Source organism: Aedes albopictus, chromosome 1, assembly GCF_035046485.1.
Source record: "Aedes albopictus strain Foshan chromosome 1, AalbF5, whole genome shotgun sequence".
Classification (NCBI taxonomy): Eukaryota; Metazoa; Arthropoda; class Insecta; order Diptera; family Culicidae; genus Aedes; species Aedes albopictus.
Window position 1 is genome coordinate 299,284,908 of NC_085136.1, and position 14,870 is coordinate 299,299,777.

Below are 14,870 nucleotides of genomic sequence, written 5' to 3' on the forward strand. Positions count from 1 at the left end.
GGCCAGATCGAAGAAAAAGTTGAGGACAAAATCAATGGGAATAATGCTTTTGGTCAAATGAGACTGTCGTAAATTTCTTTCTCTTCTATTTTTTGGCCAATCAAAATAGGGGGAGGACTTGAGAATCATGAAATATTTTTCAAAATTGGACGTGCCTACTATATATGACCCTTAAGATATATATTTTTTTAATTTTTCTATGACTAATAAAGTACATGGAAACATCTCATAATATGAATAAATTGTGTTAAACTCTAACGAAGTCTGTCTCAAACTACTCGCTCAGTCTGAAGAACATAGTTACCTGGTATTAAGCACCCCCGTAGCAAAACTCCTTGAGCTATTGCATTATATTACTAAAATTGCCTTCAGATAAAAGCAAACTAGACGTAAAATTGGTCGGGTTAACTCCAAAACTGATTAGAATCATCGAAAGAAAAGCATGGGAATTTATGGTTTCCATATCTAGTTGATTGTCTTGTTTGAAGCGCGCAGAATTCAAGCTATTGCGAGGTGATAATATGGAACCAACCCATTAACTAATGACCAAATCCTACACCTTAGTTAGATGGAGCACCCTGGTATTTCAACAGTTTCTAGCACCTAGAACGCAACACTTTCTTAAATGCAACAGAAAAACAGTTTCTAAAGCTGAAATTCATGATAGATTTTTTAAGTCAGAAAAGTAGACAATTTTTTCCATATATTGAGTAGAATAAATCTGATATGTATGAACCTACACATATACACTTTCCATATGTTCTTGATAAATATCTGTTCACTGCTTCAAATGGATTAGCCCTTTTTTGACTTTACATGACTACTCAAAAAGTATAGAAAAGACCTGTCGGTCAGATTACGCTACGGCTTACTACTGAAAAGTCTATCTAGTTCATAAATTTCTCCTTTTTTCTCTGACGCACCTATTCTTATTATATTCGTTCATTTTTTGTTCAATAAGACCATGCTGGCAGTGGTCAGTTCAATATTTTTCCTGAGGGAGAATCTATAAATGACATTCCGTTTTTTTAATCAATTTTTGCATATAGGGTGACTTAGGGTATTATCGGCAGGTTTCTTCTCATCGTCATGTGGGTTTTCCAAATTGCCTGAAACTTGGTCATATGATTCAGTTTGGATAGGAAGAATTTGAGGCCAGTTCTGGGTTCAACAGGTTTAACCCTCTAATGGATACCTGGGGTCCATTGGACCCCAGAGCCACTTTGAAGTGCTCGCAAAAAAGTTTGGATTGACACATCGGTCCCGTTTTCACAGTACCTTCAAACTACACCACGATGAGTTATTTGTGCAAAAATAACAAATATTTCATGGCGTACTATAGATTATTTTTTATGTCAAAGTTGAACCGGGCGATTTTGGTCCCCTGGGGTCCATTGGACCCCACGACACGAATGATTATATCTTGTGATCGTCACTTCCTAGAATAATGCTGTCTTCGACAAAATTGTTCAATAGACCAAGGGCAATCTTGTGACGAACAAATTGAATTGGAATTAACCCAATAGGTGGCGCTATTGTTTATTCAAATTATGGATTGAAAGTTAAATTTAGCTTGAATATCTTGAGATTTGGAATGTATAGAAAGTTTGTGTCCTCGGCAAAAGTGTTCAATACATCAAGGATTATTTGGTAATGAAAATTATTTCAAAGTTTTTCTGCAAAATGGCGCTAATTAGTTCGTATATGCCCAGCATCCTAGATTACCGAGTGGCAAGCGTCCTCAAATAAGTACGCTTCTTTTGAAGTGAATGTCTTGAGAATAACACAATATAATTACATTCTGTTCACAATACTAATACTTCCAGTTTGGTGGATAATTTACTTCAGAATTGAATCACCCGGATACCTCCAGGAATTCCTCCCAAAATTTCTGAAAGAACTCCTACCAGGATTCTTCCAAAAATTAATACAGGGAATCTTTCAGTAATTCTTCCCGAGGTTCCTCTACGATTTCATCTGGGAAATTCACTTAAAAGCCCTCCGGAAATGACTCCCAAAACTACATCAGGAATTCCACCAGGGATTCAACTAGGAATTCGTAAAAGGATTCTTCCACAAATGCTTTCCGAGATTCTTCCACGAAATCCTCCCAGAATTACTTCAGGAATTTGTCTCCGAATTGCTCCCGGGTTTCCTCCAGAATTTCCTCCCGGGTTTCCTGCATGAGTTTTTCTAGGAAATCCACTTGAAATTCCTCCTGGGATTTCTTCAGGAATTCCTCCGGGGGTTGTTTCAGGAATTCCTCCTGGGATTTCTCCAGGAATTCTTACCGGTATTTCTTAACGAATTTCTCCCGGGATTCCTCCAGGAATTCCTCTCAGGATTCTTTCAGGAATTTCTCCCGGGATTCTCCAGAAATTTCTCCCAGGATTCCTCTAGGAGTTGCTCTCGAGATTCCCCTAGGAATTTCTTCCAGGATTCCTCCAGGAACTCCTCACGGGATTCCTCCAGGAATTTCACTCCAGGAGTTCCTCCCGGTTACGGGAAGGAAACGTTGAAATTTACATTCCATTTTATTCGATTTTTCATGAAAATATATTTTATATCACAGAGAACAGACATCCAAGCCTATAGAAAATTGTCTCGAAAGCTGTGCAAGGATTCAATTTTTTAGCGTTGACAACACTAGCGTCACCTATGCGGCAAGTTGCTACAATTAGTGGTGAGTACGCATATCTACATAAGTTTTATGTTCACCACCGACAACAGCGTGGGAACATTGGGATAGCAGCGCCACCACGATGTTGCCACTTGTGTTGCCATTTCAAATGAACGTTTAATTCCTTACACAGTTTTGAAACTGAGCTTGGATGTCTGATCTCTGTGCTGTGGAAAATTGTGTAGATTATGATCAAAGTATAATTGTATATATCCCATAATCTGTAATATAGACACTATAGATTCCATATGCTTTCCAAGGTGCAGACAACTGTAAGGGGCCGTCCATAGATGAAGTGGCATTTTAGGGTGGTGGGGAGAGTCTCTGATTATGCTACGGGCCATGTATTAGGTATGGGAAATAGGGGGAGAAGGGGGGTGTCAAAAATCTTAAAAAAAATGCTACACCATTTATGGATGGCCCCTAACCAAGCGATCTATCAATTCGTTTAGCCAAACGAGATTTACGGAACGATGACGACTGTGGGTTGTGTGACGTCATTTTCTATTAGTACACACTAAATTCACTATAAAACACTCTAAAATTGCGTAATTCAACTATTTCTCCCCAAGTCTGTAGAATCTATAGTGTCTATATTCGGTAGGTCCATGTCCTGCCAAATAACAGCTGTAGACACCATCTCTATAAATAATAAGCATCCCGCACCAGCGTCTCCCAATAGGAGAGTTCGTATCAAATGGCTCATCAACTGAACATTTTTGACCTACCCAACAACTAAGACACCATTTTTCTAAGAAATCAGGATCCTGAGATATTATGAGATAAAAAATGTGCATGCTATCTAGCACTGCCTAGTGGTGGAATATCGAATCAAACGGTCCATAATCTATAAGTTCTTGACCAACCAAACAACTTTGCCTGGATCCTGAGATATATGAGATTTAAATTTTAATAGTGTTACGTCTGTTTGTCTCTGATTCCTCTTGGGTTTATTCAAATATTACGATACGCAAAATTTGACAACTTAAGGGCTCCTCCCTTTTTTTTTTGAATGAAACGTAACACAGCGCTAGACCACCTCCCACTCCTTTGCGTTACGTAATATTTGAATGACCCCTTTTGACCCGCTGGGCATATATGTCTACTCGTCTACAACAGTGCGATTTACCCTATTGTTTCGGTACGTCTTGTCCTTGTCCGCTTGTTTAGGTACGTTATGTCCTGTAGATCGGGGGCATTTTTCAATGCTCACTAGCACCACCTAGCGGAAACTTTCTGAACTAAATTGTTCATCACTAGATAGGCCTTGACTTTCCTAACATCTTTGCTGAAAACATCACACTTTCAAAAAGTAAGGATCACGAGATACGCGAGAATATATGTTGGGGTCCAATGGACCCCAGGGTCCCAAAACGGACCTTCATTTAAGGTATCCTCTTGAGGGTTAAAAAAACCCCCTTTGTCATGGAGAACAAAACTGCCGAAATTAATACATGGCTCGTTATATTATAGATGAATCTCCATGCACCCACTACCTCCTGCCCTCTCCAAATAAAGTAGTTCTTGTAGAATTCCTGGGAAAAATATCTGCTGGAATCTGGTCTCAAGAAAAATCCCAGGAGAAATCCCAAGAAGTATATTGAAAGAAAGCACGGAAACTATTACTGGAGGAACCCCTCAACAAATTCCTGAAAGAGTCCCGGCATAAATCCCTGAAGGAATCCCATCAGCAATTCATGAAAGAATACTGGAGTACTTAGTCCCTGAAAGAAACTCAAGAAGAGTCTCCTCTAAAATAACCTTGGAAGAAACATCTGAAAGAGTCCTTGGAGAAATTTCGGAAAGAATTCAGAGAAAAATCCCTTAAGAAACCCCAAAGGAGTTCTCAAGAGAATCCTGGAGGAATCTCTAAAAGAATATTCGAAGGAATCTATGAAATTTAGGAGTGAATCCAGAGATAAATCCCTGGAGATATCCCAAAATATTTCCAAAGAAATCATTAATCTCGGAAGGATACCCGGCTTTCCTGGGAAGCTAACTAGACTGAGAATCAACGATGGACGGTGTGCAAAACTGCGTAAGGGTTTCGGGTGAACTCTGCGATTTTTTCGAATCTCGCCGGAGACTGCGACAAGGTGTCGGATTCTCTTGCCTACTCTTCAATATACAATATCGCTCTGGAAGGTGTGATGTGACGAGCCGGGCTCAACAGCTAAAGAACGATTTTCACAAAATCCGGCCAATTTGTGTGCTTTGCGGACGACGTGGACATTAGTAGTGAAAGTCGGGTCTACTACGAGTTCCAGCAGAAGCTGCGGTCTAAAAAGGTTCACAAGCGCACCAAATGCACCATGTACAGAGCGCTAATAAGGCCGGTGGTCCTCTACGGATACGAGACATGGACCATGCTCGAGGAGCTCCTGCAAGCACTCGGAGTTTTCGAGCTACGACGAGCTAAGGACGTTCTTTGGCGGTGTGTAGGCGAACGGTGTGTGGCGGAGAAAGATGAACCACGAGCTCGCTGCACTTTACGGCGAACTCAGCATCCAGAAGGTGGCCAAAGCCGGAAGGATACGGTGGGCAGGGCATGTTGCTAGAATGCCGGATAACAAACCTGCAAAGTTGGTGTTCGCAACTGATCCGGTTGGCACAAGAAGGCGGAGGATCGCGGGGGAAGTCCTTAATGGAAATCCGTGAATAATCTATATAGGAATCACGAGAGATATTCTGAAGAAATCTTCTGTTATGCTTAAGCTTACATGGAATTACAAGGCTTACAAGGAGCATGCTGTGTAGGCAAGTTTATAAGCTGGAGTGAGTTAGTGGATTAGTGAGTTTATCGTGGTAATCGGTGATTCAAAACGGTGAGTCGATAAGGAGAGCGTCCAATATAGCTCTGGTCCTCACAAGTTCCTACCTCATGCTTCCACGGGTCAAGCGATGACAAAGACCGCCAGCTAAGAGTTGTGTGCTTAGCTGGTAGTGCAGCCTGGGCACTGTTGTCCTTCTGACTTCAGCTAGATTGAGGAGGTACGACCCGAGCGTCTGTTCACCAAGGAGGTGCGGCTCAAACAGCGTCTGTTCTGGCATCCAGCGGCTGAGTAAGAAACGCTGTACCACGCCCAGCTAGATCCAAGGTGGTAGCCCCATCAGCGTGGTCGTCCCAGTGTTGGTTGGGACGTTAAACAGAACTGGCACGATGGGCCTCCGGCGAGACAGGAGTGTTGGCGTAGGCCCAATAAGCCACCCGTAAAAATCCCCATTGCGAATAACATAGGAGAAAATACGACTCGATACAATCGGCAAAGACCCACGCGACGAAATAAGGACTACGATTGAAAACTTGGAACATGGAATTGCAAGTCACTAGGTTTCGCAGGATGTGACAGGATAATCTACGACGAACTACATCCCCGCAACTTCGTGGCGTTGCAGGAACTTTGTTGGACTGGACAGAAAGTGTGGAAAAGCGGGCATCGAGCGGCTACCTTCTACCAAAGCTGTGGCACCACCAATGAACTGGGAACAGGATTTATAGTGTTGGGCAAGATGCGACAACGTGTGATCGGGTGGCAGCCGATCAACGCAAGGATTTGCATGTTGAGAGTTAAGGGCCGTTTCTTCAACTACAGCATCATCAACGTCCACTGCCCACACGAAGGGAGACCCGATGACGAGAAAGAAGCGTTCTACGCGCAGTTAGAGCAAACATACGATGGTTGCTCGCCGCGTGACGTGAAAATCGTTGTCGGCGACATGAACGCGCAGGTAGGAAGGGAGGAAATGTACAGACCGGCAATATTATAGTTTGGTGGCTTCGGTCTTGATGGGTTGGTGTCCAAAATGGTAATGACGATTTCTGGTTTGGGTGTTCTCCTTTTATATGCCATGGAGCTCTTCTGTCGCGTTGCGGTTGCTAACAACGTTGTTTAACCGGGCTGCCGTTGTTCCATTGGTAACTGCGATGAATTCTTTGGGAAGCGCTAGGCGCGAACACCTACGTAACGTAAAGAAGCATATTTTTTGATTATATCGTCCGTTTTTGGAATAGGATGAACATGGGAGCACAAGCTGAAGAAGGGTGCTCATAACCTACAAGGAGTAATTTTAAGTGTTTATTTTCATCTATACCCAATTTATCTGAGTAGGTATTTAAAACATTCTCTCTCAGATTCCAGTTTTTCCAGATATTGGTCCTAGACATCCTAACAATAATGTTTATTTCATGTAGGTATTTAGTTGACCAAGGCATGTCCCTAAAAATCGTTTCAAATGGCAACCTTTTTGCAGGCTTGATAATCCTCCTCGAAATCAAAAGAGTTTTGCAACATGCTCTAGAGCGGTGTTTTGCTTTTGCCTCGTCGCGAGGGAGCGAACGAACCCGAAACAGAGAGGCAATAAAAACTGAGCGAGGAAGAGGGGAACGAAAAAAGAGCCGATGATTATTTCGGGTTTTTGAGTGCGATTTTCGCCTCGAGAGTCTTTCTTTGTATGGGAGTGGAACTCGCGAGAGCTTTTTGAGTGTGAGTTGACGTGAGAAACACAACAAGCAATTATGAGTGTTGGACGAACTCATCGCTGCGCGGCAAGCTCGCGCTCGGTGCTGTTGAGGATTTGCGTTGTGAATTCTGAGTTTTATTTTCACTCCTTAGAAAATTGCCAAAATCGCTTCCTCATTTTCTCGCGAGGGAGTTTCTGTCAAGCCTGCCTTTTTGCAACATATCGAATCCAATTTCGCATTACATTCTTTCTCAAGACGCGGATGCATTATTTTCCCTTGCTGGGCCGTAATCGATTCTGACACATGTTCTCCGCTAACCACATTTTGCATACTGATGACCTCCTCCAAGAAAGTAACATCCATCGTATGGTATGAAAGCGTACGATCGACGCGACAGGCCTTCAGAATGCGATTTTTTTGCAATCCGTTGTATTTGTTTGTACTTTCGTTACCCTTTCCGCGAATGACCATTCGTTTGGGCGGGCACACACCCGCCAATAACATTCTGCACGTGTTTGGAATTTGCAATTCGGTAGGTATTCAATAATCCGTAAAAAGAGAAGCGAACGCGATCGCTGCTTCTTGTTACATTCTATTTAAACGATAATCACTCATTAGAATGCTGTCCGTAGGTCTCGTAGGCTGAAGTAAATAAGCATATGTACCTTCGTTTTAAGTTCGCGGCGCGGCGGCATTCCCTATCAGACATGAAGTTTTTGCAGATTGATTCGATTCTTCTAGAGTCAGGAAATAAGATAACAAAACAAAAGAAGCCCCTTCTGGAACGTTTCACGTTGCGAGAATCTTACACATGATCTTACATCTAGTGATGTGTGGGCGGTTCTCGCTTGTTGAAAAACTGAAAGACAAATTGAATTAAGCTAGCTCCATAATGTTAAACGATACTCCGAGTTGTCGGCATCCGATTGATAAGCTAACTTAAAGTCACTTCCGAGTTGGAGAATCGTTGTGTTGACTGGCACGGCGTGGCGTGCCGTGCCGATCGAGACCGGATAAGTTTAAGTGAAAAGAACACATGAAATACCAGGAGGCTCCATCGAGCTATGCATTCACAGAAACAATGAAGATGAAGGAGGCGCGTGGTAGTTAATGGGTTGATCAACGCTTCGTCGCTTAAATTCAGAGCGTTCCTATCCTATCTATCTATCTATCTATCTATCTATCTATCTATCTATCTATCTATCTATCTATCTATCTATCTATCTATCTATCTATCTATCTATCTATCTATCTATCTATCTATCTATCTATCTATCTATCTATCTATCTATCTACCTACCTATCTATCTATCTATCTATCTATCTATCTATCTATCTATCTATCTATCTATCTATCTATCTATCTATCTACCTACCTATCTATCTATCTATCTATCTATCTATCTATCTATCTATCTATCTATCTATCTATCTATCTATCTATCTATCTATCTATCTATCTATCTATCTATCTATCTATCTATCTATCTATCTATCTATCTATCTATCTATCTATCTATCTATCTATCTATCTATCTATCTATCTATCTATCTATCTATCTATCTATCTATCTATCTATCTATCTATCTATCTATCTATCTATCTATCTATCTATCTATCTATCTATCTATCTATCTATCTATCTATCTATCTATCTATCTATCTATCTATCTATCTATCTATCTATCTATCTATCTATCTATCTATCTATCTATCTATCTATCTATCTATCTATCTATCTATCTATCTATCTATCTATCTATCTATCTATCTATCTATCTATCTATCTATCTATCTATCTATCTATCTATCTATCTATCTATCTATCTATCTATCTATCTATCTATCTATCTATCTATCTATCTATCTATCTATCTATCTATCTATCTATCTATCTATCTATCTATCTATCTATCTATCTATCTATCTATCTATCTATCTATCTATCTATCTATCTATCTATCTATCTATCTATCTATCTATCTATCTATCTATCTATCTATCTATCTATCTATCTATCTATCTATCTATCTATCTATCTATCTATCTATCTATCTATCTATCTATCTATCTATCTATCTATCTATCTATCTATCTATCTATCTATCTATCTATCTATCTATCTATCTATCTATCTATCTATCTATCTATCTATCTATCTATCTATCTATCTATCTATCTATCTATCTATCTATCTATCTATCTATCTATCTATCTATCTATCTATCTATCTATCTATCTATCTATCTATCTATCTATCTATCTATCTATCTATCTATCTATCTATCTATCTATCTATCTATCTATCTATCTATCTATCTATCTATCTATCTATCTATCTATCTATCTATCTATCTATCTATCTATCTATCTATCTATCTATCTATCTATCTATCTATCTATCTATCTATCTATCTATCTATCTATCTATCTATCTATCTATCTATCTATCTATCTATCTATCTATCTATCTATCTATCTATCTATCTATCTATCTATCTATCTATCTATCTATCTATCTATCTATCTATCTATCTATCTATCTATCTATCTATCTATCTATCTATCTATCTATCTATCTATCTATCTATCTATCTATCTATCTATCTATCTATCTATCTATCTATCTATCTATCTATCTATCTATCTATCTATCTATCTATCTATCTATCTATCTATCTATCTATCTATCTATCTATCTATCTATCTATCTATCTATCTATCTATCTATCTATCTATCTATCTATCTATCTATCTATCTATCTATCTATCTATCTATCTATCTATCTATCTATCTATCTATCTATCTATCTATCTATCTATCTATCTATCTATCTATCTATCTATCTATCTATCTATCTATCTATCTATCTATCTATCTATCTATCTATCTATCTATCTATCTATCTATCTATCTATCTATCTATCTATCTATCTATCTATCTATCTATCTATCTATCTATCTATCTATCTATCTATCTATCTATCTATCTATCTATCTATCTATCTATCTATCTATCTATCTATCTATCTATCTATCTATCTATCTATCTATCTATCTATCTATCTATCTATCTATCTATCTATCTATCTATCTATCTATCTATCTATCTATCTATCTATCTATCTATCTATCTATCTATCTATCTATCTATCTATCTATCTATCTATCTATCTATCTATCTATCTATCTATCTATCTATCTATCTATCTATCTATCTATCTATCTATCTATCTATCTATCTATCTATCTATCTATCTATCTATCTATCTATCTATCTATCTATCTATCTATCTATCTATCTATCTATCTATCTATCTATCTATCTATCTATCTATCTATCTATCTATCTATCTATCTATCTATCTATCTATCTATCTATCTATCTATCTATCTATCTATCTATCTATCTATCTATCTATCTATCTATCTATCTATCTATCTATCTATCTATCTATCTATCTATCTATCTATCTATCTATCTATCTATCTATCTATCTATCTATCTATCTATCTATCTATCTATCTATCTATCTATCTATCTATCTATCTATCTATCTATCTATCTATCTATCTATCTATCTATCTATCTATCTATCTATCTATCTATCTATCTATCTATCTATCTATCTATCTATCTATCTATCTATCTATCTATCTATCTATCTATCTATCTATCTATCTATCTATCTATCTATCTATCTATCTATCTATCTATCTATCTATCTATCTATCTATCTATCTATCTATCTATCTATCTATCTATCTATCTATCTATCTATCTATCTATCTATCTATCTATCTATCTATCTATCTATCTATCTATCTATCTATCTATCTATCTATCTATCTATCTATCTATCTATCTATCTATCTATCTATCTATCTATCTATCTATCTATCTATCTATCTATCTATCTATCTATCTATCGTTCTAGGTTTAATCACCGCATGACTTTATGATGGTTCTGTCACATTCGCCCGAAAACCATTCGCCCGAATTCCAAATGCCCGAATGACAAACGCCCGAATGTAACAAACGCCCGAAAGTCATTCGCCCGAATAGACCATTCGCCCGAAAAGACCATTCGCCCGAAATACCATTCACCCGAAAAGACCATTAACCCGAAAGACCATTCGCCCGAAAACCATAATAATCTTGGAAATACTTTTCTGAAATTAATTTAGGCGTCGTACACGCATATTGCTTTCTTTGAATACAGTCTGATATTAGACTTATACTGTTAAAAACATTTTCAGCAATATAGCTGTGAAAACATTCATTGGAATTGTCCCTTCTTTTGTTAATAGGCTTTTCTTTCTAGTTCTACATTCAAGGAAATTAAATTCATTCTGATGTCATGTTTTACCATAAATTTGCCCTTCTTTCAATCATTAGCTATTCTTTTAATTTTTTATTTTATGGGGAACCTTGACGTTAAAACAATTTCTGGATTCAAAACATGGTTTCAAAAGAACAGCTTATTCAAATAAGAATGCTGCATTCTAGCGATTTTGGTGTTTTTTCTGCATCCGTTAGCTCACACGTTTTAATTCACATGAACAATTGTTCATTTTAACGATACGTAGTTATTTCGAGTAGATCAATCGTGAATACTATTAATTCAAAAGTATTGACTACTCTGTGCTGAAGTTTCGGTGCTATCCTCTCGATCAACAATGCTATAACAATTAATGACCAATCATGTAATATTTTCACAAGAAATTAGGCCTTCTTCAAAACATAGGCTGTTCTTCCAAACTAAGCTTATATGATTATTATTGGCGCTAGTCCAGCTGTTCTTGTGATTGGTCGGATACTAAGTATACCGTGCGTCTGTCCTTAAACTTTCATCATGGCAAACTAGGAAAAAAACTTGTTCAAAGAAATTGCATGGAATTGGCGAATGACTTTCGGGCGAATGGTCTTTCGGGCTAATGATCTTTTCGGGCGAATGGTCATTCGGGTGAATGGTCTTTTCGGGCGAATGGTCTTTTCGGGCGAATGGTCTATTCGGGCGATTGGAATTCGGGCGTTTGTCATTCGGGCGAATGGTTTTCGGGCGAATGTGACAGAATCCTTTATGATAATTGAATTTTATTGGCTTTTCTCGGTGAACTTAATATGTACTACTCAAAGAAGGAGGGAGTAACGAAAGTAATGAAAGATACGGTGGATAGAATCTCAAGTGTGCGACGAGAGAAATTGAATAGAAGTTGAAAATTAACAGAGGGCCATCATTGAACAACACAATCACAACGGCGACCCCTTTGTCAAACGTCCTGGTTTTGAACGGCTAGGTACTAGTAGTTTGATGATGACTTCTAGCCCTAGACAAGGAAAAAGATCGTGGTTGTTCTGTTAAGCCGAACAACTACACTATCGCTTCATAGATAATGATTGACGATGGTGTCATGTTCATATTGTGTGTTGTCATTTGATTCTCAAAATTTCAATTGAAAGTGCGAATGCCTAGCAACAAGTGTATGCATGTGTATTGCCGTTCAAACTTTATTTTTACCCACAACTTCATCAACAGATTTGGCTAGAGCAGGGATGCCAGGTGATATTTTCAAATGTCTTCATAAGGCACGCTAAAATGTCTTCACACCCCATATTGTGACTTTAGTATAAAATTAATGTCAAAATTTATGCAATGTTCCCATTTAGCTTTATATGAAGGAATATACCGTGAGGTCATCCAGTAATAATGCATGGTTCTCTCCAGAATTTCCATGGCAATTTTAAGGTTTTTTCCCGATAATTCCTAAACAAGTTCCTCGGATTTATGTTCACGACTTCTTAAAAAATCCGAGAATTTCTCCAGGAATTCCTTCGCGAATTCCTCGGAAATTCTCCCAGGAAGTTCATCGTGGAGTTTCTTTGAAATTCCCCCAGATCATCCTCGGAAATTCCTCCAAGTGGTCCTCGAGAATTCCCCCAGGAGTTCCTCGCGAATTCCTGCAGAAGATCTCCAGCAAATCATCCTGCAAATCTTCGGCAGTTCCCCCGAAAGATCCTCAGGAACTCTACTAGAAGTTTCTCGAGAACTCCTCTAGGAGTTCCACCGGAATTCTTTCATAAGTTTCCCGAGAATTTCATCAGGAGTTAAGTTTCCCGAGAATTCTTTCAGGAATTCTTCTACAAGTTCCTCCAGGAGTTCCTCGGAAAATTCTGCAGAAGTTCTTCGGCAATTCCTCCCGGACTTCCTCAAGAATTCTCAGGAGTTCTTCTGGAATTACTCAAGCAGCTCTTAAGAAATTCCTCCACAAGATCTTCGAGAACTTCACTAGGAGCTAGGAGCTCTTCAGGAATTCCACCAGAAGATCTTCGGGAACTCCTCCAGAACATCCTCGAAAAATCCTTCAGGAGATCCTCCAGGAAGTCCTCGGCAATTACTACAGAAGTTCCTTGTAAATTACTGTCGGAGTTCCTCGGGATTTTTCCAGAAGTTTATCGGGAGTTCCTCCAGAATCTCATCGGGAATCCCTTCTTGAATTCCTTGAAAAGATTGTCGGGAAATCCTCCTGTAGATCTTCGGGAATTCCTCCAGGAATTCATAAGAAATTCCTCCAGGCAATATTCGGAAATTCTTACAGAATTCCTTCTAAAGATCCTTTGGAATTACTCCAAAAGTTCCTCGGGATTTCCTCTATAAGTTTGGCAAGAATTCCTTCAGAAGTTTCCCGAGAATTCTCTAAGAGCTCCTCGGCATTTTTTCCAAAAGTTCCCCGGAAATTCCTCCAGGAATTCCTTGGCTATTCTTCCAGGAGTTCCTCGGAAATTCCTACAGGAGTTTCTCGGGAATTCCTCTAGGACTTCATGGGGAATTCCTCTAGGAGGTCGAATCGAATCAAATCAAGAATTCTTCCAGGAGTTTTGGGAATTCCTGCAGGAGAACCTCGGGAGTTTCTCCAGGAGATTCTTGTAAATTCTTCCAGGAGTTGCTCGAGAATAACTCTAGGAGTTCCTCGGAAATTCCTTCCGGAGCTCCTCGGTAATTCTTCCAGGAGTTCCACCAGAATTCTTCCAGGAGAGCCTCGAGAACTCCTTCAGAAGATCATCGAAAAATCCTCCAGGAGTTTGTCAGAAATTCCCTCAGGAGATCCATGGAAGAAATCGACGAGAATCCTCCAGGAGTTCCTTTAGAATTCATTCAAGGATCCTCAGGTCCTCCGGAATATCTACAGGAGATCCTCGGTAAATTCTTTCCAGGAGTTGTTCGGGAATTCTTGCAAGAGTTCTCGGGAATTTCTCCAGAAGTACATCGAGAATTCCTTCCGGAATTCCTTACAAAGTTTCTCGGGAAAACCTCCAGGAGTTCCTTGGGAATTCCTCTTGGGATTCCTCGGGAATATTTTGAGGAGTTACATGCTTCTCGTGAATCCCTCCAAGAATTCCACGTGCAGTTCTTCATAGTTTCTCGAGGTTTTTTTTTCGGCAATTCCTCGGGAATTCCTCTTGGTACCTGGAAAACCTTATGCAGGAGTTTTCTAGGAATTCCTGACGATTTCATGGAGGTATTCATAGGTATATCCAGATAAGTTTTTGATAAACTCCTGAAACATTCCCGAGAATCTTTTGAATGAATTCCCGAGAAACTACTAGAGGGATTCTCGATAAACTTCCGGAGGAATTCCCTTGGGAATTTCCAGGGAGTTCCTAGAGAAATTCCCAAAAAAAAAACTCCTTTGAGAATTATTAAGAAATTCCTGGAGTAATTTC